The sequence below is a fragment of the Eschrichtius robustus genome, chromosome 2, assembly GCF_028021215.1.
Source record: "Eschrichtius robustus isolate mEscRob2 chromosome 2, mEscRob2.pri, whole genome shotgun sequence".
Classification (NCBI taxonomy): domain Eukaryota; kingdom Metazoa; phylum Chordata; class Mammalia; order Artiodactyla; family Eschrichtiidae; genus Eschrichtius; species Eschrichtius robustus.
This window is the reverse complement of record NC_090825.1, coordinates 140,939,964-140,966,960: the sequence shown is the minus strand read 5'-3', so window position 1 is coordinate 140,966,960 and position 26,997 is coordinate 140,939,964.

Here is a 26,997-nt window from a genome sequence, read left to right as displayed (position 1 = left end):
AATAGGTAGTTAGATTTTTGTAACTACTATGGTTATACAAAAAAGGTTCTAAATCAAAACTGCTCTAGCATACATACCCTTAACATATATTTTCACATTTTTCTTCAAAGTCTTTTGGTTTCCAAGGGACATCCATATTTACTCATATCTTGTATTAAAGAGCCCGCATGGAGATAAGAAGAAAATATTGAGTCAGAATCCCAGTTGGAGGTGTTTTTTGTTTCTTACGCATTTTTTAATGGAACATACCACTGTTTTTTATTTCAACAAATGTGAAGCATTTTGTCACCAATTTCACTAACCATTTTGTTTTATGTTATTGTTTCATGAAATGGCCGAAAGTTTCCTGGAAACCTGTGAAGTTCCTTTTAAAATGTCTTAAAGTAACATATAAGAAACAGATTAAATCCGCAAAGAATTACCAGTTCCAAAGAATGATTTTGACCTGAATATCAATTCCAACTGACCACACTATAATTCAACAGAGGCAGAGGAAACAACAGGGTATTTGCTGCATTTTCAGTAGAAAATAAATCGCCCGTTCTTTCTTTTGTAAAACCATCAGTTTCTTTTCCATTTAGTTTTAAGGAGCAGTGAAATCTCTAAATCTGCTTCAAAGCCCTGCTTTTAGAGGAAAAGTAATTAGATCCAGTCCTTTTAGTTACAATGGCAGTGATACGATGGGTTCTCTATGTTAAATATATCAAAAAGATGCACTCAGTTACCACGGACATTCTCATTCATGAAACATTCCAAGGGTCAAGAGGGCAGAGAGGTATTAGTAATTCTTTATGGAAATTCCCTCTGTCAATTCCTCTGTCTGCCAGCTCAAGTTTTATCTCCTCCAAGAAATCTCTCTGTTCCACAGCAATTTGAAATGCCTGCTTTGGAATCGTGCTACATTGGTGGACAAGTGTATGAAATACACCACCTGGCTCTATCTTTTTCCGTAAAATTTATTTTTCATGTTTCATTGATGTTAGCATTGTTGCTCTGAAAATCTTCTGAATTGCTTAAGCACGAGGGTGGTGAATAAAATGATTAAGGCATGTGTATTTGTCATTTTCAAAGTTCTTTCACGTCTACTACCTCAACTGATTCTCAGAACAATGCTGTTACAGACTATAATTTCCACAAACGTGGGACCCACGTTTGTTTTTTCACCACTGTATTCCTGGGGCTTCTATTAACTTATAGTAGGCACTTCAGAGATACAAAATGAATGAATGGATGATGAACTAATGAATGAATAAGGTAGCATCTATACTTAGTACATGCTCAGTAAAATCTTGGTTCATTTTAACATATTTGGGGCTTACATCACAACACGTGTTTTAGAACGGAAGCTGAGCAGTGAATACACATCACAGGAGATGTGCTGGAGATAGGGGTGTAGTTAGGTTAATGGTTTCACCGGAAGTCTATTTATATAATACTGTGGCACTGAGGACTCTTCATGGAATTGAAATACCTAAATCCAATTAAGATAGTAAGAGTAGGCAAGTCTGGGGTAAGGGAAATGGTGACCAACGGTTGTTTAACAGATCCATCACACAAGACGGCCCTTGCACAATTAGTACAACTGTTTGCAATGGCCCTAGTAAAATACATGAGTCCATGCCAGTCCCTAGGAACAACTCTTAGAAGTCTACATAAGACACCATTTTTGTTATATAAGGGATTCTAATGCAAATGCAATTGAAGATGGTTTTTCTATCTTCTTCATCTCAGTTTCTGTTGCAGCATAAGAGAACACAGGAAGTAGCAGAGGACATCTGTGTGAAGTCAGAATCAAGAAAAGCCCACTTTGACCTGGGCACCTAAGGACAACATGTGCCAACTCAATAAAGAACCTCAGGACAAAGTGACTGAAAGAAACCTGGGAACTGTTTTCCCTGGTATTTGTATCACACTCCTTCCCTATATACCTAAATTATCATGGTTAGGGCTGAACCAAAGAAATACTGTTTGCTTTGCTTTGATGGACGGTCATCGCCATCTCATGTATCCTAGGGACCCCAGGTTACGCACAGCCTCTGCCTGATCTTCCTGCTACATTTTCTGCTCTCCAGACACACTGGCTGTTGAGTTCCTAGAAAATGTCATGTCCTCTTTCACAACAGGGTTGCTTCAACCCTCAGCTTCTGAGTCATCTTTTAGATAACAGCTCAAGTCATCTCCTAGTGAAAGCCTCCTTCCCCAAAATCCAACTTAGTTCAGATTCCTTTGTTTTATGCTCCAGAGTATTTCATAACATGCTCTTGGTTTGTGTAAACTTGTTCACATTGTTATTCTGTCTCTTCTACTAGACTGTAAACTCCATAAGTAGAGGTTACAAGTCTGCACTTATTTTTGCTCCCTTATGCTGGAACCATACTTCAGGGTTGACCGCATAAACCATGAACATACATTTATAAGAACATGTTTTATAGCACCTCTGGCCCAGGTAACCTCCACCATTTAGAATATAAGAAAAAATATATACATATATAAACTTGCTTTACTTAGGTGGCTTCTATTATCACGCACAATCCTGCTGGCTCTATCTGGTCTGGATGTGTCTGCTAGTAAGCACAGTGATATTTATGTGGGCAATCAGAATCTGTGCTAACCACACTCATACAAAATATACAATATAAAACTATGCAATGATGAAAGAGACACAAAGGCACATGCATGCCTGTATACATTTGCTTCAACACAGTTATGAAAAGCCATTTTATTTTTTCTATTTTTACTACATACTTATAAAGAAAACTAGTGGTCCAGAACCAAAAGCTTATAAATAAAAATCATAAAAAGAAGATTTGGGAATTATAGGCTAGAAACCAGAAGTTTAGGGCTTGTTAGGACAGAGTCTGGATGGGAATGGTTGTATTTGTCTGTGCTCCCTGACTTCTCCACTAGCCTCTAAGCTTCATGAGGTCAGGGTCCACATTCTCTTGTTCACCACAGTGCCTGGCACATATTAGATCCTCATTAATGTCTGCTGCTATCTGACCCCTTCACTATTTTTTTTTCCAAAGAGGGGAACCAAGAGCAAGCTCTTTGGAAAATGAAGTCACGTGGCAGCCATGTGCCAAAGGGAAGGTGTCCATGGACTGAGTCAGCCAGTAGTGGATGACACATACTGTTCTCAGGATGAAAGCAGGTGACAGACTAGCTCCTGGGTTTTGTTCTATCGCCCTGTTCACAATTCTCATCTCCTGGATTCTGAGGTCTCAACAAGACTAACCCCTGTGGTCTTTGAATTTATCTTTCTTCCTCTCCTCTGCTATTTTTCCTCTCCCCCTCCTTCTTTTCTCCTATTACCTCTTTCTCCTTTCTTAATGTTAGGCTGCTATTATTTTAATAAAATATTCATTCTACTGATTTCTCATCCAAGCCCAAGATGACTTTTAGTATTGGTACTCAGTCAGGCAGACTGCGACATGACATGTAAGGAAAGAATCTGGAAAGCAACCAGTTGGAAAAGGCAATATCCCCTAGTCTACTGGATGGTCAAGAATCTCTAGTTGGTCAATTATGGCTTGGGGCTCAGTAAGGTCAGTGGAATTGACCCAATGAAGGGAAACACATGATATGACAAAGGCTGTTTGTCACAGAGTCAAATAACTTCTCTTATTATGACTGGACCCGACAAAAAAATTAGCCACTAATTCCAGAAGATTCCACCAGATCAGCAGATATCACTTTTCATTATAAATTTTTTCTCCATCCTTTGACGAATATTTTGCTTTTTATTTAATTGATATTTACTGAGTGTTCATTGCCTAGATTTAAAGTTGTGTGGCATGGTGTTTTAGAGTCTTGCTATGCTATGTGTGGTCTAAGGACAAGCGGCATTGGCACCACCCGAGAGCCTGTTTGAAATGCAGACTCTCAGGCTTCATCTTAAACCTGCTGAATCAGAGTTTGCATCTTAACATGATCTCTAGGTGATTTACCTGTACAGTAAAGATTTGAGAAATGCTATTTGAGAGCACTGATTGTAGACTTCTACAGGCCTGGGATTGAGGATACTTAATCCCTCTGAGTCTCAATTTATTCATCTGTAAAATGGAAATCTGATACATTTTTTCCTTGGTATTATTGTGAGGATACAAAGAGATGATGTAAGCCAAGGATAGCATAGCATAGTTCCTGGCAAATTGAGTCTCAGTAATGATAAATCTACATAATAAATATAGAGCTCAGTAGAACAAAGACATTTTGAAAGAAGCCGTAATTGTTTCTTTCAGAAGCAGAAGCAATGTAGAGACTCTGACAATCTGAGAGAAAGTAATACCTTGGTTTTTGGCCTCTGATGGTATCCATTATTAGTTTTAATAACCAGTAGAATGCAGAATGATTTTGCAACTGCCATAAAGAGGGCGATGGGAAGTAACATCAAGTGAACATTTTTATAAAGATCATCTCATTTATTCTTTGTTAGAATAAATGTGAAGTATGTATTCATTACCCTATGAAATATGTATTACTGGAAGGTGAGGTGTTATACAGATGAGGAAAGCTTGAATGTAATAAATTCAGGTTACCTGCCCGGATGACATACTTCATAAATGAACAGAGATGGGTCACGAAGCAATGATTACCATGGAATATTTGTCTCCTTGCCCATATTCCTTTACTCAAGAACATCTACCTATAGATGGAATGACTGGAATGTTTTTTAGTGTCAGGATAATTTCAGTTGATTTTTCATGATGGAAAGTGCCTCTTTTAAACAGAGGAAATTGGAAGAAATTTACCAAACCCTTCACATTATCTTCAAGAGATTACCTAGAAACTTTCATAACTCAAGCTTATGTTATAGACTTTTCCTAAATGAATATTATATAATACATTTATTCTCAAGGCCACTCACATGGGTATTTTTTTTCTTTTTAATAAATGGAGAGAAAGGAATGCAAGGAAGCAAACTGAAAGGGTTTTCTTAACTCACTTCCTTAATTATAGTTGTCCAGTTAAAAAGTCAGATATAAATGGATTGATGAAAATGAGAATTGCTTGAAAGGAATATTTCTCTGAATAGCATGCAGGCTGTGGAAAGAGCTTTGTTTGTATGTCTAGAGGAGAGAAGGAGAGAGACTAGCCATGGTCATGCGTCTTGTGTGTGGTGGCATGTGGCGAATAATTGATTGTCCTTCCCTTCTTGACGCAATCACTAATTCTCTCAGAGCTCGCTTCTACACGTGTAATGCTCGCGATTAAGCCAACAAAGGATCCTGAGGAACCCAGGAGACTTCCTTCTATCTGAGATGCCATTTATAACCCAAATGAAAAATTAAGTGGGAAAAGCAAGAAAATGCCTCTGAAGGTTTATTTATTAATTTTTTTTCCACCTTTAACTCTACCCTGTATTGTTTGACGAGGCAGGTCACACATTCTCCAAGTAAATGCCATACTCAAGGCGCAAGCCAAAGAACGGAACTGATGTAGGGGTATACAAAAGGAGACAGAAACTTCTAGTAATTGGTGACAGCTCTACTTCTGAAGTTCTAAAGAAAACTTTTACCGTGCTTTAAAACAGTACTGATTCAACTCATTATCATTCCCTAAGTGCCTGATAATTTTAGATTATCCCAAATGCAAATGAATATATAGCTTTGTGCTTTCAGAAAACCAATACCTCCTATGTGGAGGGGCTTATTTTCAGGCTCACATTTTCAATTGTCATATTATGTATCAGTAACTTGCCGAATACAAAATTTTGAGGCAAAACAAATGGTTTTCAAATGTGGAACTTCATTTCAGAACTTAAGCGTCTTCAGAAAGATTTCTGAACCCTGCCTAGGAACTGGATATGGCCATGTCACTTTAAGGACAATTCCCTGTATTTGGCTTTTTGCCCTCCAATGAAAAAGACAAATCCTGCACTGCCTTCTCATTAAGGAAAAAGTAACTGCAAAGACAGCATATTTCTAGAGTAAACAAATCTCCCAGAGGCTGCATTTTTGATAAGTATTTTTGCAGTGCTAGTTTGAAGGTTTAACGGTTTGTAGTGTTTCACTTTAATAGTCAGACCAGCAAGCTATAACAAATGCACTTTAAAAACTTTACACTCCGTGAGCTCTGCTTTGACAGGACTTCCTTGGAATCAGGAGGTAATACGGCTTCTCAGTGAGCCATACTTACATTTCAAGCTGAAGAGGAAATTATTCTTGAACCACTGGATCTGTTGGTAATTCATGGCTCAGTTTATGGTGGCCTTTTAAATTCACCCTGTCTCGCTAGGTTTGCTTGGATAGAGCTCAGAGTGGAGAGATTATGCAAAGGTGATGACTGCTTACAGAAGGCAGCAGTCCAAATTGGGGCCTTGGTTCAGAGGTCTGTGTGAGCACGCAAATCAACTGTAGGCACCAATGGCCCAATTATGCCCATTGTACAATGTCACATTTTTTACTCAGAGCTGTAACAAATGAAGGTATGCCAAAAAAAAAAAAAAAAAAAAACATAGCAAGAAACAAAAGTTATGTGAATTTCTTCATAATAATTTCACATAAAAATTTTCACTTGCAACCAACAGCCTGACACAGTTCGGATGAATGAGTCTCCATATACATAAGGATATAAACACACACACATACACATGCACAAGAGCACACATACACACAAGTACTTTTATTCTCACAAACACTTATTTTTTATCCCCAATACGATATACTGGACATAAACTCCATCATTATCATTTTATTTTCAAAACTTAATTGGGGTTTAAAAATATGAGCCCTGGACCAAACTGCTTAGATTCAAACCCCCATTTCATCACAACCACTCTTGCAATATTCTTAACCTGTTTGTACCTCAGTTTCTTCAATGGTCAAGGGGGGAATAATAACAGGACCCACTTCCAAGTCATGAGAATTTGATAATGCATGCAGTTTGCTTTATATATGAAGTTCATCATAATGATAGTTGTAAATAATATCCTCTCATAAAAAAATGTTTCTAGGACAGCAGGTAATAGAGGCTTAACTGCTACTTAGTGTGTATGAGTTAAGAGTTTTCTGCCTGCAAATATCTGAAGTTTACCAGTCCTGGCTTACCATGTTCAAGGATCAAGGGGCACCTGATACAATTCAAGGGCAGAATGTAGAGCTAGGAAAGCCTAGAATGAGGAAATGAAAAGCCATGAGACCCCAAGGTTGCTGGTCTCTTGTTCTCACTCACAGGGGTCACATAGGCTCTTCTTGACTGGTGTGCTTCAATCTGCAGACTACCTTCCTCTGATTTTCTCCACACACGGTATCCTCACAGCTCCTGAGAATGTGTCCTTGGTTCCAGCCATGTACTACCGACCAGCCTGAGAGAGAAGCTGATTGTCCAGCTTGGACTCTGAGTCTCCTCCTGACCCATCCAGCCATGCCAAGGGCTTCAGGCACCTAGGGCCCACTCTTATTGGTAAACACAAGTTATCAGAGCCAGGGAAACAGTGAGAGCTGGTCAGATTTCCCAAAAGATACTGAAGATAAGGTACATAATGATCATAATGTTTGGTTAAGCAAAAGTGTGAAACAATAGTACAGTCTCAAACAATAATGTTTCCTATTTAGTGTTTCATGAAATATTTTTTCTTTCCTCCTACTAGAGGGTTGAAATGTTTCTCAGATGTTTTAGTCCATATATACCTTGGATATTAACATTGTAGAAAACATAATTTATATTCTCATGATTCATGAGTGGCCTCAGAGCTAAAAATTGGTTCACCAGAGATCAGAATTAATCTTGACTGATCCTACTCACATTGTAGAAAAAATTTTATTCACTTACAATGTAATTATTTTGTTGTCACTATTGTTATTGATATTAAATTCTTTATCCTTCAACTGGAGTTCAGGAAGAAACAGAAAATAAGGCTGATTAACTGAGTTTTTCAGTTAATCAGTGATTCACTCTGTTTAGAATCTCAGTGGGTTTTCTGAAGAGATTCACAAGGAAATCTTGCTGGGTGTGATACAACTTAGTAAGCATAACGCAGAGGGCATTCGAAAGAGAACTACTCGGGCTTCCCTGGTGGCGCAGTGGTTAGGAATCTGCCTGCCAGTGCAGGGGACACGGGTTCGAGCCCTGGTCTGGGAAGATCCCACATGCCGCGGAGCAACTAGGCCCGTGAGCCACAACTACTGAGTCTGCGCGTCTGGAGCCTGTGCTCCGCAACAAGAGAGGCGGCGACAGTGAGAGGCCCGCGCACCGCGATGAAGAGTGGCCCCCGCTCTCCGCAACTGGAGAAAGCCCTTGCACAGAAACGAAGACCCAACACAGCCAAAAATAAATATAAAATAAATAAATAAATTAAAGAAACGTTTAAAAAAAAAACAAAACTAAATATTAAAAAAAAAAAAAAGAAAAAAAAAGAAAGAGAAATACTCCATGGGGAGATTCTCAAAATATCATTTACTATAGGTGGTACTCAGACATTCATGGATTTGAATGCTGCCTCTGTGTGATAAGAAAACTTCAATTCAGAGAAGGATCAAAGGACCAGTAGTAAACATATTTCTTCCTAAAACTGCAGAGGCATGTAGGGATGAATGTGTCCTTAAGAGTCTATGCTATGCTATGTTCCTGGTGCTAGAGCCCAGGTTCACTGCACTTCCAAGTCATAAACTGATGCACATCAAATGATAGTCCTTATTCATACTTCTAAAAGATTATGCTTTCATAAGAGACTTATATTTATCTTACTAAAACCCTTCAAGTTCAGTTGCCAGTCTTTTATATAACAAACTTCATTTTAGCATTATTTATTATTATCTATTGAAGAGGCTCAAAATAAAAGTGAACATTATTGTCACAGGGGAAATAAGTACTTTAAACACACAAAAAATGGGAGACACAGGAAGAATGTGAACCATTACATTAAAAGTATTTTTACAATTTTTGCTAAAGATGACTTTAGCAGATTTATGAAACTCACCCATTCTATTTTTATGTAGGAAGTCACTTTTTAAAAATAATTTGATTTAGATATGAATCATTAAACAATTATTAAACAATAAATATTGTTGAACACCAGGCAGAGGAGCAAATGGGAAGGTTAGAAGAATGGGGGGATGAAATCCCTACCCTAAAATAATTTATGACATTGCTAGGAAATGGGGAATTAGAAAAAATAAACAAACGAGAAGACAAAGTAGTAAAGTACTAAATCATTAGATGCAGTAGAAGTGCATATATGACAGAGATCACCCTCTTTTGGTCTTATACATGGCCCTGCCTGATGAGAGGTGCAAGATGTATTGCTGCATTGGATTGTAACACTGTCTACAGTTTCCAAACTGCAAAATTAGTGAAGAGTTTTACCAGTGACTGTTTACGAGTAGCAAAGAGCCACATGGCCAAAAGTGTTGAGAATTCACTAAGAAGTGTTATTCGCACAGTAAGAAAAAAAAAGTTATGACTTTAAGATTCTTGTTCAGTCTGGATAGTAAAAATAAATTAAGGACACTGTAGGTAGATACCCTCATAGAGGCAATCTTACAATTTGAAAAAGGTATTACTTAGTATTTCCTAACATATTTTTTTGAAATTAGATTTGTCCTAGACAACTGAAAGTCAGCAGCTGTGCTTTAAAGAAAGCAACATAAAATCTCCTTGCCTTTGGAAAAGAAACAGAGAAAGTGAATCACACGTAGGATTAGAGCAGTTTTATAAATCAGCAAAGATCAAAACATAGATGCACCTGGCCCAGGATAGAAAATACAAAGCTACCACACTCTCCAGGATTAGTGTTCCTTTTGATCTTGATGTTTCTACAGATCACAATACATGGTAAAGTGATAACTGACAATTAGAGGGGGAAAACTAAAAGTTATAAAGTATGATTATTTCCTGACATTCAACGTAACTGTGAGTGCCCAGAATTCAAACTGAAGAAATCTGAACACTGTTGGTTAAAACATGTATCTCCCATTACACAAAATGTTTGCCAATAGCTCAGGAAAAGTAGTCTCTATAGACTTGTAGAAAAACCCAGATGATCTAGAGGTTTAATAACTGAATGAGGAATGATACTAGAAAAATCAATGTTAAGATTCTTAAGGATCAACAAACATATGGCATAAGTTTTAAAGGGTCAATTTTTATTCAAGTTGCTTTAAATCGGAGACTTAAAAGGTTATATCCTACAGAGAATTTTCTCTGGGAAAAAAAAGTTCTGTTGAAATTGAAAATCATCAGCAAACCAAATCTAACTTTAATCTCTCGTTCAGGAATCTTTAATGTGAACTTATATAATGTGAAGAGTAGAGCAAGGAAAGAGAAGATAAGTTTCCTTCTTTATCCAGGATTTTTAACCAGTTCAGAGACAGTGCTGGAGGTCAGAATATTTGGATACTAGTCTCATCTGTGCCCTCTTTGTATGCCCCTGTGGGTCAAAATAGGAATATCCCTTATAGATAACACATACTCTTATGTAGGTACAGCAGGACATTGTTACTAAGTATTGATTATCAGAGTTCCCATATTTATAAGGTTGGAAGAAAAGCAAAATTTGTCTTAAATAAAAATATTCACTAGTAAACTACTTATAAAGTTAGTATCCACTCAAACATCCCTTCTCACATTAGTCAATAAAAATGCTACTATAAGATACAATTAGGGAAATGCAAATCAAAACTACAATGAGGTATCAGCTCACACCAGTCAGAATGGCCATCATCAAAAAATCCACGAACAATAAATGCTGGAGAGGGTGTGGAGAAAAGGGAACCCTCTTGCACTGATGGTGGGAATGTACATTGATACAGCCACCATGGAGAACAGTATGGCGGTTCCTTAAAAAAACTAAAAATATATGCAATGGAATATTACTCAGCCATAAAAAGGAACAAAATTGGGTCATTTGTAGAGACGTGGATGGACCTAGAGACTGTCATACAGAGTGAAGTTAAGTCAGAAAGAGAAAAACAAATATAGTATATTAACACATATGTGTGGAATCTAGAAAAATGGTACAGATGAACTGGTTTGCAAGGCAGAAATAGAGACACAGATGTAGAGAACAAACGTATGGACACCGACAGGGGAAGTGGGGAGGGGGTGTGGTGGTGGGATGAATTGGGAGATTGGGATTGACATATATACAATAATTTATATAAAATAGATAACTAATAAGAACCTGCTGTATAAAAAAATAAAATAAAATTCAAATCAAAAAGAAAAATGCTACTACAAGATACAAAAGCAAGTAAAAGAATCCTAAGAGATTCCACAGAGGTATTGACAGTGTACATGCCCCACATACAATTTTAATGTTTGTTAAGAAAAGCTTATTTTGGAAGTGGATGCCTTTGGTTAAAGAGTATGAATTTTCGACACTGCTTGGGTTCAAATTTTTGCTCTACCACGTACTAACTCTGAGGCATTGGGCGGGTTGAAACCTCTCTTTCCTCTAGTTTTTGGTCTGTGAAATAAGATAACAATAGTTCCTATTACATAGTGATGTTGTGAGGATGAAATGAGACAATGCAAGTTAAGGTATTTAGAACAGGGCTTGACACATAATAGGAATTCAATAAACATTAGGTATTATTAAAAGAAAAAGAAAACTCTGCAACTACAGAAGTTGACAGATATACAAATAATGACCAAAAAAACAAAGTTGTGCCTGAAGAAGAAAAATTGGTGTGTGTTTTAAAAGAGAAAGATTTGGGTATCAAAATATTAATTGGAGCTGCTAGAAAGACTGATGAAGCTCTTAAGTATTTTTGTTGTCATGAGTCTCATTATGATCTTACTTCAAAAGTTAAATGGAAAAAAAAAAAAGTTAAATGGAAATAAATAGATATATATTTGTATCATTTAATTTGATAGATATTTCATATTAAAAATCAGCACTTCATTACTTATTTTGTAAAAGTTATTTATACTCTAATTTTTTAATATAAAAAGTATTTTTACAGTTCTTAATTTTTTTTCACGTGAAGTTCCAATCAATCTCATTTTCATTCTCTATTATGAAATTTTAGTTTTAAGTAGATTCATTTTAACTGAGCTTCTCCTGGTACTCTTTATACTTAAATAGCAAAATTCTTCACTACCTATACATAAACGTACATGTCTGTCTGCCACAGTGGATTCTGTGTGTGCACATGTAACACAAAAGTGAAAATAAAATTATTTATTTTAGAAATAGAAATATTATCCATTTCCCCCCAAATTAAAGGATTAATCAAGTTTGCAGTAATAACTAACCAACCAGCCAACTAATTAAATATTTCAGCTGAGAACTTATGTATTATCTAATATAAATATTTTTATTCAATTCATTATTTGGAGTATCTCACATACCCTATTACATACATAATTAAAATAGAAGGTCTTTACAATCTAACCAGAGATTATTCTTTATAAAAGGGAGACCAAACTAATATTGATTCATGAAAATGTAAACCTTCCTTTTATTGACGCAAAAGTAAATAAATAAGTTAAATCTTTAGTCATAATATAAAAGGTTTGAGGAGAACTGCCACTGCAACGGTTTTCCAGTGACAGAAAAAAGTAATGAATAACAAGAGACCTGAATTCTTGACCAAATCATTTTCTATCTTCAGATGAATTATTAAATCTCATATCTCTGTAATCCAGTGTCTCTATTCTAAAGACATATCCTTGAAATAGATTTCCAATGGCTAAAACACAAAAACTTGCCAAGGTGCTAGACTAATCCTACCTCACATCAGAAAAAGCATTTAGACCCATTAAAATTCAAACGTGAAATTAATTTTGACGTGACCTGGCAGATTCAGAAAAACAAGGAACCTATTAAAAAGTACCAGCTAGAAAATAAAGGGCTTGAAAATTTTCTGAGATGCCTGGAAAGGCAAAGAAAGACAATAAAAAGTACTTCCATCTTAAACAGGGGAATGTTTGTTTTGCTTAACTTGAGGTGGAAATAATTTGATATTTTTTTATTATTGTCCACTCTTTCATTCATCAAGTATTTTTGAACTCTGATTATGTACCAGGCACTATTCTATGTACAGGGTAGATAGAAGTGAGTAAGTCAGAAACGATTCTGACCCCAAGGAGCTTACATTCCAGTGGGGATCATGAATACTGACCAAGTAACAATTAATAATAAGTGTAATAAGTGTTTTTAAAGGGATATAAAAATACTATAAGAAATTCCATTTTAAGTATACTGGCTTTATAATTTACAGATAGATCTAAATAAGTTTTTTTCTCAAACACACATACAAACAAATACACGAACACACACTGCTTTTAAAGAAAATAAATCTCAGATCCATAACAGAGTCCACTGATTTTGAAAACTAAAGTACACGCGGTGAAAGTGTTTTATAACTTTGGGCTTTTACTGAAAAGTTTTCCTTCATAACTCATAGAATTAATATTAAAAAATTACAGAATGCTGCCCTTTCCATCATTCCCAAATGTTCCACAGACCCAGTTTAAGAAACCACTTTAAAAGACTTTCCAAACTCTTAACCAGGCACACCTAATGTCACTACCTACAATACCAATGCATTTGACATCATGCCTTTACAACTGTAAACAGTAAATATCACCATCAAATGGCATTCACTCATTCATTTATATATTAATTTATATTACATTATCTGATTGACTACTTCATTCATTTATCCAGTCTCATTATACACATAAAACTACTGTTGTGATTTTTATCACCTGTACTTGAAATTCATATAAATGGAATGATACAGTATGCATTATTTTGTTTTCTGTTTTTCGTACTCAGCATGTTTTTGAGATTCATCAATATTCTATGCATTAGTAGTTTGTTCCTTTTTAATGCTAGGTGCATTACATTGTATAGAAATATAACACAATTTGTTAGAGTGACATTTGGGTGGTTTCTAGTATTTGGATAGCATGAATAGATTTCTAGGAATATTTTTTTAAATTTTATTTATTTTTTAATTTTTTGGCTGCATTGGGTCTCCATTGCTGTGTGCAGGCTTTCTCTAGTTGTGGCGAGCAGGGGCTACTCTTCGTTGTGGTGCGCGGGCTTCTCATTGTGGTGGCTTCTCTTGTTGTGGAACACGGGCTCTAGGCATGCAGGCCTCAGTAGTTGTGGCATGCGGGCTCAGTAGTTGTGGCTCACGGGCTCTAGAGCGCAAGCTCAGTAGTTGTGGCACATGGGCTTAGTTGCTCCACGGCATGTGGGATCTTCCCGGACAGGGCTCGAACCCGTGTCCCCTGCATTGGCAGGCAGACTCTTAATCACTGTGCCACCAGGGAAGTCCCTCTAGGAATATTTTATACATGTTTTTATACATATAATTTTATACATGTTTTCTATGGAGTAAATACTTAGAAGTGAACTTGAAGATAACCAGAAAAATGGCTCTTTACAGATACCCATGCCCTAGTCTTGTGGGAACCTGTGAATATGTTACTTTACATGGCAAAAGGGACTTTGCAGATGTGATTAAAACAGGGTCTGAGAGAGAAGAGAGCTTTTCAGGCAAGGAGCTCCTGAAAGCTGAATAGCAGTTACCTAGAGTCTGGTTGATATAAAGATGCACATGTACAAGGCGAGATGAAAATTTTCTTGAATTCTCTGGGTGAGTCCAATCTAATCACATGATCCTTAAAAGTAGAGAGCCATTCCTGGCTGGGGTCAGAGAGAGAAATGTGAAAACAGAAGTAGGGTCAGAGAAAGGTAACATTGCTGCTTTGAAGATGGAGGAAAGGGGCCATGATCTAGCCTCCAAAAAAGCACACGACCGTGCTGACACATTCTTTTGAGCCTGGTGAGACCCACATTGGATCTCTGACCTACAGAACTATAAGATAATAAATTTGTGTTGTTTTGAGCCACAAGTTCATGGTGATTTATTACACTAGCAAAAGAAAACTAATATAGTAACTTTATTTTAAAAAAATTCTAGACCATTTTCTAAAGGAGTTGTATCATTTTACACACACCCAGCAATGCATGAGATTTTCAGTTGCGTCAGATTGTCACCAGCATTTAATACGGTTAGTCTTTTAATTTTACCCATTGTAATGTGCATATAGTGGAATCATACTGTGGGTTTAATTTTGCATTTCCCTGATGACTAAAGATGTCATGCACTTTTTTTCATACGCGTATTGACAAATTTTTCTTGTGTTTATTGGCAAATTCCAAATTGGACTTTGAAAAAATCTGTTCAAAGTTTTTGCCAATTTTTTTAACTTTGATTTTTAAAAGTTGTTTGTATATAATCCTCTTGTTGGTTATATGTATTACAAATATTTTCTCTTAGAATGTGGCTTGCCTATCCATTTTCTTAGGTTTACTTTTCATGAGAAAAAGTTTTATATTTTGATGATTGATATTCTAGCAAACTTTTATGATTATTACTTTCTGGGTCTTGTGTAAGAAATTTATTGGCCTAGTCCTATACATTGTTTTAGAGAAAGCTATATAAAAAATATATATTTTTAACTTTTACACTTAGGAATATGATACATCTTGAATTAATTTTATGAATGAAGCAAGGGTCAAAGTTTACTCCTATCTCCTTGCGCCTAAATATACAGCCAGTTGTTTGAGTTTCATTTGTTGAAAAGTCCTGCCTTTCCTCATTGGATTACTTTGGTATCTTGGTTTAAAATCAGTTGAAAATAGAAGTGTGGATCTATTTTGGGACTTTTAATTCTATTACATGATTTGTTTATCTTTATGCCATTACTACAGTCTTGATTAACATAGTCTGGTAATACATCTTGAAATAAAGAAGTATAAGTTCTTCAAATTTGTTCTTTTTCAAGATTGCTTTGTGCTGCTTTAATCTTTTCATTTCTATATAAATTTTAGAATCAGTTTGTAAATTTTTACCAAAAATATGCTCCTCTGGAACTGTGATTGAGATTTTGTTGAATTTATACATCCGTTGGGGAGAAATGACATCTATCCAATATTTAGTATTCCTATCCATAAACATATTGAATCTTCTGATTAATTAGGGTACTCATTAATTTCTCTCAGTGATGTTTATTGTTTTCAATATAGTGATCTTACACAACTTTCATTGGATTCATTTCTATGTATTTTATTCTTCATGTTTTTGTAAATGGTATTTTTTTCATGTTCCAGTTTTTCATTGCCCTTATACGGTGTTCAATTTGTGTCTATTAATCTTGGATCCTGTAACCTTGCTAAATGAACATATTAGTTCTTTCGGCTGTTGTGTTGTTACCGTAAGATTTTTTACATACATGGTCACTTTGTCTTTGAATAAAAAGTTTTTGTTTTTTTTTCCCATTATTTATACTTTATTTATTTTTCTTTCATTATTGCACTGGCTGAGGACACTAGCAAATTGTATATAAAAATGATATAAGATATCTTTGACTTGTTCTTTATCTTATGTGGAAAGGATTTAATGTTACACCATTAAGTGTGATGTTAGTTGTAAGTTTTTTATAGATGCTTTCTTTCAGCTTGAGGAAGTCTCCTTCTAAACAAGCAAAACATTTATAATAAATTGGCATTAAAATATGTTAAGTGTTTTTCTGCATATATCAAGATTGCTATCATATTTTCTTATTTTATTCTGTTCCTGTGTTCTTTGTATGTTAACCAGCATTTCATTCCTTGAATAACTCCCAGTTAATGATATATTTTTATTATACATACGTCCCCATATTTCTGGAGTCTATTTGCTAAAATTTTGTTAAAAGCTTTTGCATCTCTGTTCATGAGGAATACTGATCTCTATTTGGTGCTTTCTTTGCTGGTTTTGCTAACTTATATACTACTCTCATAAAATTAATTGAGATGTATTCCATATTCTTCTACTTTATGACAGAGTTTGTATAGGATTGTTATTAAATATTTAATATTAAATAGTTAATGAAATTCATCAGGAAAGTCATCTAAACCTGGAATGTTCTTAGTGAGAAGATTTATAATTACCAGTTTTATTTCTTCTTTTTGGTTTCCGTTTCTCTACTGAGATGTCTTATTTGTAACCCCATTACATTTATAATTTCTTTTAAATCCTTGAACATATTAGTAACAGCTGTTTCAAATTCCTCATCTAATTCCATTATTTCTATCATTTCTGGGTCTGTTTCTATTGACTGATTTTTATTCTGGTTATGGTCTTTTTTTTTTCTTGTTATTTTTGACTAAAAGTTATCTTGTTATCTTTTATTGCATTCCTTAATGGGGGAACTTTGTTCTAGCAGGCTGTTAATTTACTTGAGTATAAGCTTGATACTTTCAAGACTTATTTTCAGATTCATTAGAATGGGTCTAGAGTATCTTTTACTCTAATGCTAAATTAGTGCTACTCCAAGGCATATCTCTTCTGGGTCTCTACTGAATGTCTAGGGTGCTCAGTGAGCTTTCTCCATTTAGCTGTTTAGAAGATAAATGTCTCCCAGCCTTGTGCAAGCTCTGGCAGTTGTTCAGCTCCCAGCTCCCTGGTAATTGTCCCCTTTCCGCATAATTGTCCTTTTCCTGTTGCTCTTTTCCCAGCCACACAGAGAGAGGGTCCTGCTGAATACGTGCATCTTTGTATTCAGCCAAAGACTCAAAGGGATCTTTATGTAGACTTTAGAAGGTTCTTCCCTGAACAGATCACTTTTCTCTGACACCCTGTCCTGCAAATTCTAGTTGATCCTATATCTTTAGCTTAGGAAGACCACTGGGCTTAATTTTAACTACCTCTCCTGTTCCTTTCCATAGTCAGGCAAGTGATGCCTGACAGAAAGCCAAGGCAATCATGGGGTTCACCTCTATTCTTTACCTTCTCTCAGATATCACATTCATGTGCTGTTTGATGTCTAATGTCTAAAAAGTCATTTTTGTCCAGTTTTATACTTTTATTTTTTTAAGCAAGAGGGCTGTTTTAGTATCAATTATTTTGCCATAGCTAGAAGTGGAAGTTGATCCCTATAGTTGCTTTTAAATAAAAATAAGCATCATTTGATTCTCCAAAATTATATTATACACTGTACCAAAATATCTGCAAGTCAGTGACAAACTCCAATCTAGTATTTTTCTGCTCTGTCTATATAACAATTGCATAGCTAATCAAATTTTTATTCACAACTTTTCACTTGAGTGTATGACACTGTGTAGGCATAGAGAATGAACGTTTGATATTTAGAATATTTATAAACTTCTACTAAAAACAAAGAAACCATACTAGTCCCCTTGCTAATATTTTGAGTGAGCACTATTCCTTTTGTAAGTTGAGTTAAATATGAGTGAGTATGATTTTTTTCTTTTTCTCAATCTCTGATCAATGTTGAGTTACTGTCACCTGTAAGCAACTAAACATATTCAAACACAGTTATATGCTATGAGCTCATTGACATGGGTTAGGAGTAAGAGTAATTCCATGGTGTTTCTTCATGTTCACTTGAGAGCTTGTCACATTTCCATTTCTAACCACTTTGGCTGAATAAGATTTAATTCAAAACATTTTTGCTCTTAGTTTCTAAGCAAATTTAGGATTCTGTTTACTTATGTGTGCTCACCGGAGGTCATGCTGAAAAATGAGCCTCTGAGTATGCTGGGGAGACCATAAAATATGAAATGATAATAGTTAATCTTATAATCTATTATTCTCTTTACATGAAATAGTGCAACCCAGCATGTTCACTGAATTGAAGATTATAAACAACTTGCATAATGCCAAAAGAATGCTCTTTCAACTAAGAATTTATCACCAGAATGCTTGGTATATGTAATGTTTGCTTTGGAATTAGACACAGTAAGAATAAGCACAATATCATATTTAACTGATTCTTCATCTTAAAAGACATTTAAGACATAGGTGGTTCATAAGAGGGGAAAAATGTATTTTATGTAGCTTCATAAGCTCTTTCCTTAATGTTAATATATTCATGAATGTCTGAAAACAACTAGATACGATAAACTATTTATATAATGTCAAAAATTTTCCAAAGAACTAATATCATATTATATTGCTATAAAGCATACAATTTGATTAGTTTAGTATATTACTTTCCTTTTTTAAAATCTTAGGGCATCCTAGCATATAGCCTTTAAAGCTACTTACTCCTCATATATTTATGAACTGGTATTTATATAATTGCTGTTTCTCGGTGCTACTACATTATACCCAGTTCTATTCAGTTCGCCCCAAGTCAAATATATATTTGTGAGAGAGTAAAGAAATGGGTACAAAACTCTAATTTTGATTAGCAATAGAAATATATATTCTGTGACCAGGGAGATAGGATAAATCACAGATGTATTGACTTTCAGAGTCCTGGATATACTATTATGGTTAAAAACGTAAGTTTTGATGTCATACAGACTTGAAGCATTTGTTTAGAACACTTACAACATATGTGATCATGGGAATATTATTTAAGTTCCCTGAGTCACAGTTCCCACTGAAAGGTAACACAAATAAACCCATAAAGGCAAGGAGTTGGGCTTGTTTTATTTTATATTCCCCCTCACCTAAATGAGTGCCTGGTGTATAGGTGACACTCAATCAGTATCTATTGACTGAATAAGTGAAAGAAAAAAATACTGGTTTATATAAATGTTGAGAAAATAGAACAGGATAATTATATGCAGTATATTCATGAGAAGAATCCAATACTGAGTGAGCACTAGTAAATATCAGGTATTCATAAGTGTCCTGACGTTTCCGTCTGAATGAAGAGTTGTTAATATTTCCACACTTAGTACACAGCTACCAATTTCCAAAATAAATGTTGATTTGGTAAGAAAAATCCAACATTATTGGATGCCATGTTGAGAAGAATTGTGATTAATTGGTTTATTTTTCACTTTTCAATCTTACATTAAGGATACCACTAAATTCCAATTTTGAACCCATGGCTATTTACTTCGATTGTTACTTGAGGTTTATCAGGTACAGATAGCTGTCAGTAACAATACCAGAATAGGTTACTCAAATCAGACCTGTTAAAAATGTCACAAAAGTATTATTTGGTAATGCCTGATTGTCACTCTGGAATACCATCGACGTTGTGTTTACTCAGCTAACAAACTTAATTACACTTAGAACAAGAGACAAGGTTTTTTTTGTTTTTTTTTTGTTTTTTTCTAGAATGAAATTGCAGTCAGTATTCAGCTAAGAGTTGGTGAAATTTTTGACTGTATGTGGGTCAGGAAACTACTGTCCCTAAAGCAGAAGAGTTTAGAATCTCTTCTATTATCATTTCCCTACTTCTGTGAATGTCTTCCATCAGCCCCAAACCAGGCAATCCCAGTGAGAAGGGAATAGAAAAATCTAACACAGAAATGCTTTGACTTTTTCTTCATACTCTGACTTCCCAAAGAGAATACTGCAATCGCTAGCCCATGCTTCTCCTCTTCTCTATTATAGAGGAAGAATTCTTTATTACTGAATTGGAATAAAGTCAATCTACAGACCAAAAGAATGGAGGAACAAGAAGAAAACTCTGTGAGAGCTGGGCATTGGGGGAAAGTTTTCAAGAATAAAGTTTAGGATACGATGCTTATAGAGTAAGAGAGAAGTGGGTAATAGAAGAAATGAGATTTTAATATGCTTTGCTATACATGTATTTGTATCACCTTCAGACATTTTTAAAATGCAAGTATTAAGTGTACATATATTAGTGTGACACTGCCCCAATATTTGGTCCTTTATGCCCTGAAATTTATAAAGGGGGTGGTTTCTTTTTATTTTTAAGTCACAACTTTTCCTGTTAATTTTTTTTTTTTTTTCTGTGACTGTGACTTCAACAACTCATTGTTCAATCTTTAATAATCTAGTCTGTTTGGGCTCTAAAAATCTCAAGAACTAAATTGCCTGGAATCGAAAGTGTTTCCTCTTTATCAATTCAAGTGCTGCATTTTTTTTCACTCTCACTTCTGCTGAGAGGTGGCTTTTTTCGCTTTGTTGTGTCTCTAAAATATGCCTCTTGTTGACAGGATGGGGAGAGTTTTGATATAAGCCTATCTTTTTGATGGAGAGAATAACTTCCTGATAGAGCCTAATCTAAAATAATTTCCTGATGGCCCAACTTTTAAGTTCTGTGATCATTCACTTACTGCCATATTCAGCAACATATTTTCTATCACAGCAATTTTGTTTGATTTTATTTCGTTCCCTTTCATTTCATTTCACTTTTCCTCTCATTAGTGGTTCTCACTTTAGTTGGCAGTAAGCATTACCTGGAGGACTTGTTAAAATCCAGAGAACTAGGTCCCACCCCCAGAGTTTCTGATTCAGTAAATGTGGGGTAGGCCCTGAGAATCTGCATTTCTAACAAGTTCCCAGGTGATGTTGATTGCTGTTGAGTGAACAAAATCATGTACCTTAAACAAGGTTGCGGCTGATGCAATCATTACTGAAGTCTTGCTCTATGTTAGGATGGTAACCTCAACATCCAGGTTATCCAAGAAAATCTTGGAAATTTGGGCAGTTACCCTCTGTAGGAGGAAATGACTCTCTTCGTGATATAAAACTAAAATTAACCTTCATCCTTCCAGAAGAATGAATCTTCACACTATATCCAAGAAATGGCTCAGGTAGTTCTCCTTAACTGTCATCTCTAAAGGAGATAGTACTCCTTTGAAGTTAACTTCATGATATGCGGCAAAAAAATAAAGATGTCCAGCTTAATCTATAGACTGATGTGGATCCATTAATCATGCATTTCTGTAACCCCTGTTTGAATCTAGTTATTGTATAAGCGTCTATCTACTTCTGGAAAACAAAAAAAATTATCCATTCACATTTCATTAGGTAGTGTTTCTTTTTATTTGTTCTAAAGCTACCCGATCCACGTTGAAAGAGGAAGTCTCATTTAACCCTAAAAGTTACATTTTCAGAGAAATCATTTTCTGTTTATGTCTTCCATTAGCTAAGGGGACTCAGGGCAGTCTGGAAGTGCTGTTATATGCCAACATTTCATTATAATCATATAAGGTCATAAACCTGACTAGTTTAAATCTTTTATAATCGTAATCTATCACAACACCCTCTACATTCCACTTTATTCACCAGCTCAGCAGCAGTATTATTGCATTAAACGGAAGAAGGTACAACTTTGCAGCTTATATTTGTATTTATATAACCAGATTGCAAATATTTTCCTCAATTGAGCCTTTTCTCAGATTTTGAAATCGGGAGCAAGATTGGAAGGTAGTGGGTGGGGATTAGAATAAAACAACCCCTATAAAGAGAAAGCATTTTGTTGTAATTCGGAAGATCCTGTTACAGAGAATATCAGTAAACCTCGGTCCTTAAATATTTTCACATTTCATATTTCACTCAACTTCATTTCTGGGGGAATCACAGAATCCTACTGGAACATGAGAATCATATGGGAATAACTCAGTGCCCCAGCGTTACTGAGTTCCATCTTCGTAAAGCACCACTTTATGAAGCTCCTAAAAATCAGGTATGACTGGTATAAAATAATGTGAGTAGCTTAAGGGTGATGGACATTAAGTCAGCTGTATCAAATCATGTACACTGGGGGTAGGCAATACAAATGATCTAAAATAGAGCTTGAGGTTGGGGAACTGAAGTCTTTTGAGCTGTCTCAAGTATACCTATTAATGGTAGGGAAGCAGGACGGGGCAGAGGGAAAGTTATATGGCATTAAAGTTGCAACACAGATCTCAGAGGATCCCATGAGGAGCTCAGAGGGCCTGTCAGAGTTGTCCTACGTGTGAGAACAGAGCCATTGTAAGCCTACCTTGATTAGTCATTGGATGCAGGCTGCCCTTGGGGACAGAGTATGACCTTGGTAAGATAGCTCACTTCAGAGGAGGACAATTCTCAATTCCTGGACAGTGGCTTAGCAGCAGCCAACAGTCCCAGCACGTAGAGGAAGAGTATGCATCCCTGAGGTGAGGGATGAGGTGGACCAGCACGCAGTGTTGAAATCAAAGACTACACAGCTAGTGAGTAGTTCAGCTGGAATCCCAGAGTCCAGGGAGTTTCACTCCAGAGCCTGTCCTTTTAACCTGGTTCCGCATATAAAGTTTCCCAGCAACTATGAGGATAACATAAAAGTACCGAAAGAGTGATGTACATAAGACATTTTGCTGAGATCCGGAAGATCACTGTGTTTCAGAGAAGCAAGGGGCAGCTCTGTGGGAGAACGGGGCCACATTACTACTATGATGATAAGTAACACTAACTTTCAACTACAGTTAAGCCCAGGGTTGCTCTTCTCAATAGTAGACTTGTGTTACAAAATAGTTATACTCCATTGTCATATTTTGGAACGTTATCAATAAAAAATTTGTGGAAATTTGACTACATGTTTGCCTTGATTTTGTCTCTTGGCCCACAGATCCAAAAATATGTACTACCTGTACCTTTTCAGAAAAGCTTGTAAATCCTTGCTCTAGGAGCAGGGTCAGTTTTTGATCATCCTAGGTCATCCTACTCTAATGAAAAATCCTGCAGCCATCAAGCTCTAGTGCTCCAGTTTTGCAGACTGCTTGAGCCTCCTGCAAAAGCAGCAGAAATATCAGACTTAAGGCAAACGGGTATCCTAAATTGATGAGAGCAGTTTTACTGTCACATACCACCAAGCAAAACATGACCTGATATTTGTCTTCTTACTAATTGTTAAAAATAAAGTTGGACCTGGCATTTATGAAGCACAGCAGCTGCATGGGAAACTCTTTGGAAACCTCCTCATAAGCAGAACATAACTTCAACAACAATGTTTGATTTAGTGATTTCACTAGAGCAGGATACAAAGTTGTATACGCAGCATGATCTCAAGTATATTATCATGAATGTTTGCTTGTCTTTGTATTTTCAAATTTGTTTTCCGTTCTTTTATTAATTAAAAAATTTCAAAATTATTTGTTTGTTTACTTACAACAAGATTCATATTAAGGTACAGCTGCTTATGCCCACTGCCTTCAGAGTGTTATGATTAATATGCTGGAGATCTCTCAGGTAGAATAGAAACCTGATATTCTCTCCTACATCTACACCTGTGCGAAAAGGACACAGTACCTTATAGGATACCCAGAACTGTGGTCACCACAAATCCTCCACTGGCTTTCTGAGATCTGGTCGTTGGTCATTAAAACTGATTCAATGAACGACCCTTTCATGAACCCCCTGTGTTATCAAACACTCGTGTCATTTGGGGGGGTCTCATACTTCCATAATAAAGTATTGACTGATCTCTCCAACTACATGAAATCTCATCAAAAGTTATTATAACTGCTTCTTTCTGAAATTAATGAAAGAGAGAGAGAGACAGAGACAAAAGGAAGGAGAGAGAGAATCTTGCATGCTTGGCATGGAAAAGACTGTAAAGTTGTCCCAAACTGTTTATATTGAAGCATTCAGAATTTGTGACCATTCCCCCTTTCTTTCGTACTAGAGTATAAGAGAGGATCTTCTTTTTTGGGATACCTAAAATATGCTTTTTCTTCTAGATTATAAAAGTTCCACTTTATTTGTTATGGTTTAAAAAAGGAGGGGCTTCCTTGGTGGCGCAGTGGTTAAGAATCTGCCTGCCAATGTAGAGGACACGGGTTCAAGCCCTGGTCTGGGAAGATCCCACACGCCACGGAACAACTAAGCCTGTGCACCACAACTACTGAGCCTGCGCTTTAGAGCCCGCAAGCCATTAACTACTGAAGCCTGCGCGCCGAGAGCCCATGCTCTGCAACAAAAGAAGCCATGAAAATGAGTAGCATCCCCCTGCAACTAGAGAAAGCCCGTGCGCAGCAACAAAGACCAACGCAGCCAAAAATTAATTAATTAATTAATTAAAAAATAAAAAGGATCAGATTTCCTCCGCAATATGTGCCAGGCCTATTGAACAACACGTTATAATATTGACATCTTGGTATTCATTGCTATTATTATTACTACAATGTAATTGGCAAATGTAAAAAAATCTTTTGCAAATGCAGAGTAAGATAAGCCTTTACTTTCACATTATGATAGCACACTCTGAAACAGACTGATGCTGATGGTGAGAAATAAACAGCCATTATCCTTTAGTTTCTTACTTGAACATAGTTTGGACATAACTGTAGTAATTTGTACATAATCTTCAAATCAGTAAGTAGGCTGTGTTACAGTAAATCAAGTAAAAGAAATTTAATGGATTACCATTTGTGCTCTAAGTATTCATATTTATCTGCTAAGATTAAGATTTTAATGTATTTGATATATTAAAGACATGGTGATTTTCAAATTGTTGCCTTGCAAATATGCAGAAGTTATTAAAACTCATACTGAAGAAAATAACCAGCAGTGATATAACCACCACTGTGACAGCCATACATATTTGGCACCTTTCTCCAATCACATGTGTTCTTTTATACTCTTCCTTCTGCTTTTTTTTTTAACATTTTTTAAGGGTGGATATTATTTTTCTTATCTTTCTACTCTATCTATTATTTATGTGTCAAGATAAAGCAAATTATCCCCTCTCTGTGGTTTTCCAGCTCCTCCAAACATATCTCTTTTTTTCCAATCCCTGTTCCCACAGTATCTTGTACACGTTTTCAATAAAAAAACAAAAAACTGGAGATGTTATGTCATGATTTAAAATACAATCGTGTGCAAACATGTGAGTTTATATGCAGCTTTATTACTCATTATGGAAATCTTTCAAGGGGTTATGTATAGATGCATACAAAAAAAGAACATAGATGAGGATTAAGAAGGTTAAAGAAGGATGTCTATCTGATGAGCTGAGGTTAAATGAACATATACTGAATATATCAAATATGTCACAAAAGTAGTGTGAGTTTAAGAGTGGGCAGAGCAAGAATGAATTTAGAATCTCCTGTTATAAAACTGAACAGAGTCTATTCAATGAGAATAAAGTAGTTGCTTAGACAACTAAAGGTTTTCTTGTACCTGAAAGACATTTTTCTCTGGGTAGTCATAGAGAGCAAATGGAATAATATAGTGGGCAGGGTCAAACAATAATCACTGTGACCACATCACTGCCTGCGGTACAGCCCAAAGATACAACTACCAATTAGCCTAAGTATCGATAGTTAGGGAGGAGAATAGAAAAAAGAATCCCAGGAATAGCATAGAAAGGATTGAAAGGAGGAAATGAATAGACATTTGATAAGTACCTGCTGTGTTCCTGACATTATGATGGCTATTTTTTATTATATAAACTTATTTGGTATCCATAAAAAATCTGTATGATAACTATCATTCCAATATTTAAATTAAGAAAACAAGAGTCCAGAAAATTTAAAGAATTTATTGGAGGTAATAGAGCAAGTAAGGGTCAGAGCTAGATTAAAACTTAGAAATGTAGAGGTAAATGATTTCATTATTTTCACCAGGACCAGCCATTTTCAGAAAAACATCAGAAGGCAGATCTCATTACTTTCAAGAGCTTTTACAATAGAAAAACTTAGATTAGGGTGCAAGAATAATACTTTATCCAGAAACCCATATATATAAATATATGGTCTCCTAAATATAACTTGAATTATAATGTATATGTGACTTCACCAACTTAACATCAAAAATAGAGTATAGGCAAGAATTTTGTTAATAAGTAGATACATATTAAGAAGCAAGATAAGAAACAATATATTTCCCAATTCAGTTTTACTAGTGCTTCATTAATATAAACATTGCTATATCCACTCACTTCTACAAATAAGATTGTTCTTTATTGCTAATATGATTTTCATATATAGAACAAAAATATTCAAATTAGCTATAGTTTCCTCATCTTTAAAATGGGATTAATGGTGTTGTTCATCCCTACTTAGATATCAATGTAACAAACAGTATTACACGTGTTCAAACAAAAAACTAGCATATTAATGATGTTTTATTCTTATCTTCAAACAAGTACTTTGCCAATTTTCCTGTGCACTTTGTGTATTTATTGAATTACATGTTAAATAAGTTGTTGTCAAGCAATGATTTTAAGCAACAGCACAGAGGCCTCCCCCTGTTAAGACGTGACACCTGGCATGATGTAGTAATTGGGAAAAGAGTTGAACTTCGTGATCAATGACTTATTTGAGCAAAATGGAAAATCCATGAGCATAAGAAC